This window comes from Chaetura pelagica, unplaced genomic scaffold (genome assembly GCF_000747805.2).
Source record: "Chaetura pelagica isolate M959 unplaced genomic scaffold, ChaPel_1.0 scaffold178, whole genome shotgun sequence".
Taxonomy (NCBI): Eukaryota; Metazoa; Chordata; class Aves; order Apodiformes; family Apodidae; genus Chaetura; species Chaetura pelagica.
This window is the reverse complement of record NW_009954505.1, coordinates 1,257,041-1,261,521: the sequence shown is the minus strand read 5'-3', so window position 1 is coordinate 1,261,521 and position 4,481 is coordinate 1,257,041.

The following is a 4,481-nucleotide window of genomic DNA, read 5'->3' as shown; positions in this document are numbered from 1 at the left end:
ATAATATGGAGCTTTGTTTTACTAGCAGCATTGGTAAGATTCAAGCAAGCATGGGGTTTATGATATGTGCGAAGAAGATGATGCCCTCTAAATATTCCCATTTATTTGTGGTTTGTTGGTGTGTTTTTTTTCCAAGCTCTAAAGTTCACTGTTGACAAAATGACTGAAATGTTGTAAATAAATAATTTCACTTGCATGCAAAATATGACTCTGCTCAGTAGCAGCTGTAGGACAGCTCAGTGAGGTATACCAGTACATTTTGCAGGCAGAAAACTAAGAATTACAAACCAGAGATTTTAGAAGGTTATAATTATTTTTTTAAATTCTCAAAATAAAATATTCACAAAATATTTACCATTTGTATTACTTATATGGAAAAGAAATATTTGCAAAGTGACATGTTGAGGTTTTTAGTTATTGAGATTTTTCTTCTACATTCAAATATAGTTCAATATTTGCTACCTGCAAGTCTAAAAGTATCACTACTGGAACTTTTTATTTTTTTTCTTTTAAATTACTGAAGGCAAAATGTGTAAGGCTTGTGCAAAGAATTAAACTTATAAGTTGAATATTAAATTCTAAATTAATTGTATTTTTCTGCTATGCAATCTGATACTTTTCTACAATACAAATGAATTTTTTATTCTCCTGGGAAATACAGATAATTAACAGGGCTAAAAATAATCCTAGAAAATGACCATAAGTGTCTCCATAACCTGGAGACTTATTGCAGAATATAGAGACTTTTATCATAAATTCAGTTATTTGAAATGCATAGAGACATTGATCAACAGCATTTATTAGTGATATCTGTGTTCTATAATATAATCTGGTTTTATTATTGTTTATGTAATACCATAGATACGTATTGGGGCTTTAAGAGAATTATCTGTGCTTGTTACCTCTTTAGTTGTGCAAAACATGAAATGTATTTGTGATGATAGGACAGCCCATAAGAGACAGATTATGAAGTCTTTATGGAAAAAACATAACAGAGCAATTGGCAGCAATTAACTCTTTTGCTAACACAGTCTTGAGGGAGGCTGAAATGGACTCTTTAAAAAAATAAAAAAAATAAAAAAGAGAGAATTTCCTTGTCAGGGAAGAAGCCTTCTGACAAATCAGTAAGAAGGAATGTGCATAACCAGTCCATACAGTATATTAGTCCACTGAATCAGTCTACAGTGTTGAGGCATACCCTTGCATCTGTGTGTGAATGAACAGAAAGTTATTACTCAATTTTGTTATCATCTGTGGTTTTAAGTCACACTTGGTTAGATTTTCCACATGGTTGCATTCTTCTCCTATGCGATTCTGATTTTTACTAGGATTTTCTGTCTTCCCTCATGTGCCTAAAATTTTCAGAAGTCAGATGTGAATTACATTTTCAAGTAGTATCACAGACTTATAGACTGCAAGACTCAAAGAAGGTGGTGGAAGAAAAGCCTGCTGGACTAAGCATTCATGTTACTGAAAAAATTAACTGCATCTTCCTCTTGTGTGGCTTTGAAGGAAGTAAGACTGATACACATAAACTGATATTTTTATTTCTATTTAATGAAGACTATTATTTTGAAGCAAAATATTTGGTGATACTTAGATTGTCATCTTTGAACACTCATAATTTCTTGGCTTTTTTTTTTGTTTGTATTTAAATACAAGTTCTCTGGTAGAATTTTAAACAATTCCATAACTGTGGCTTTATGTACATCTAGGGAATAAATAGTTCTTATTTCCCCTCCCTTTTTCTAGAAGATAGTTCAGTTTTTCTCATTTGTTTGTTACTAGTGGAATAAGAAAATGACAGATAAAAGAAGATTTTCTCCATGGAAATGAACATGTTTTTTTCTTAAAAGTATTATGAAGTTCCGCGTTTCTCATTGAAAAAGAAAGTTACTGGGAAAATTAATTAAAAAGAAAGATAAATGTTGCCACAGACTTCTAAAATAAAACAAACCACTGGAAAATCACATTAAAATTCCAGTTAGAGACTGCCTAAGGGAAAAGAGAATGCGAAGAAATGTTTGAGCCATCACAGTCTTCACCCTGCACAGCATCTGAGAAAGTCACAGTGCTCAACTTGTGTGATTTACAAGTTCATTATAGGAAATGAGCAGGGTTATAATGGAAGATGACTTACTAATATTTAATTGAGGTTCACAATTGTCAACAGACAGTTACTCTTTTTTGTTTAATTCAGGCAACAAGTTTAAAGAGAATGATCACCATTTAAAAAATACTTACCCTTTCACTAACAATTTAAAAAATGCCAAACCATTGCACCAAATCTTCAGATTTGCTTATTTTATTTGGCTTTTACATATTCACAGAGTCCTAGAACGTTAGGGATTGGAAGGAAACTTGAAAGATCATCTAGTCCAACCCCATTTACCACTGAAGGAACAACCTGCATTGTGAATGGCCGGCTGGGCAGGCCTTCCAGCAAATATCTGGGTAGCTGAAATCCCCAAGGGGAACCAGGGCCTGTAATAGCAAGGCTGCCTTCAGCTGCCTGTAGAAAGCCTCATCAACTTCCTCATCCTGATCAGGTGGCCTGTAATAGACACCCACAACAGTATCACCAATGCTAGTCTGCCCGTTAATTTGCACCCATCGTGTTACCTGCAAGTGATTTGGAACAGTATTTTCCCTTCCTGCTGCTTTTGTATTTATGGAGTATTTTCAATAAAAGTTTTCTCTCCTAGTCTCATGCTAATTAATACATGGTAGAATACTATATGCACATTACTGCTACTAACATTTTGCTACTTCTCTCAGTAATTAGCATAAGAGGATGAAAGGAGGTATTTTTTCACTAATGAATGTTCATACAGCACTTTGAACATGTAAGGCCCTGTAGAAACATGAAGTGCAATGTTACTGGTTCCTTCCCTCAAGCTTTAAGTCCATGTTTGGCTAGCTTTATAATTTCTCCCGGGGCAGAAATCTTTCCTTTACATATTGGATTTCAGTGATGTTAAATGATAAAATTAAAGATTGAAAATATGGAAAGCTAAAAATCCATGTTCACAGGATACATCAGTATGAAAAAGCCACAGTGGGACTGATTTGCTTTTATGTTTTTACAGTTCATACTAAAATAACTTGTGAGGGGAGCAACAGTGGTGATCTAATCCTAGTACTAGGTAGAATAAATTAAAAAACCCTAATCTTTTAAGTATAACAAATAAAATCACAATCAAGCTAGATTCCTGAACTCAGCTTGTATAGATGAAATGCTGTGCTCCTTTGCAGATGCCTATGAGCATTTTTATAAGACTTGTTTAAACACAACAGGGAAAAATGCAAGTTTTTCTGTGGGAAATAATTTTTTCGAAATCTGAAAGCAATTAGAATTTATGAAGACATTTCATGTTTCAGAGAGTGCTGAGCAATTTTCTGGTGTAAAATTTTTTTCTCAATTTGGACATCAAAAAGTAGCTGTAAAGTTTTTTCTTAGGTTTCTTGCCTCCTTCAATTTACAGTAGCTGTCTCAGAGGATCTCATTTCTTTATTAAGTTTGTCCTGTTATTTCTGCAGAACTGAAAATTTAGGCTCTGTTTATAGTGTCTTTTCTAAAACAATAAAAGAATGATGGATGTTAAAACATAGGCACAGGTCTTTTAAAATACGGTAGTTATGGTACAATAAAAAGACAGGACAGAAACTTAAACAAGCATTTTTCTGTCTGAGAAGAAAATGTAACAGACTGTTTTTCAAGACAGTGTAGTTAATTAAATCAGTTTAGTTTCTTTACTTTTCCTGAATTTTTATTGAGAAATCTGAAATTTGAATATTTCAGTAGTATGCATCTGTGAAAAAAAAAACTAAAACCAAAACTAAAACCAAAAAACTCCAAACAAAACAGATTAAAAAATTGTTTCAACACCGTGATTTAAAAGATTATTTATTCAAAAGTAGATTTGGGTACAGGACTATCTACTTCCTTTTATTTGCCAATGTGTTAGAGTAAAACATTTAAAATACACATAAATTATCATAATAATAATGTCTATCAGCCTACAGTGTCTGGGTTCCAGGTTCTCTTGAATTCAAAATACTTGTGTGTGTCTATTTTCAGCATTTTTTTACTAACTTCTCCTAATGCTGGTGTTCTCAATAGTGTTCCATGTCATGTAAGCATTCTGCCAAATTTATTGACACCCTGGCTTTTCTGAATTTTCTGTTTCTGACATAATAAAAAAAATATTTTTTTACCCTATACTACATTGATGTAATTTCTCAATCTTACAGAACTCTACAGCTCCTCTTAACACTCAGTACAAGTAAGCTCTTAGAATATCCAGATCAATCAGGATGCTTTAACCACAGAATTTCTGTGATTTTGAATGCAAGAAAATGAAAATTGAATACAATCTTTCACATGTATTCAATTTATAGTAGTCTTTTGTAAGAGGAAAAATGAGAATTGACACTGACTTCAGTTTATGCAACGTATGGTTGAGGAACGTTTTCCCTAC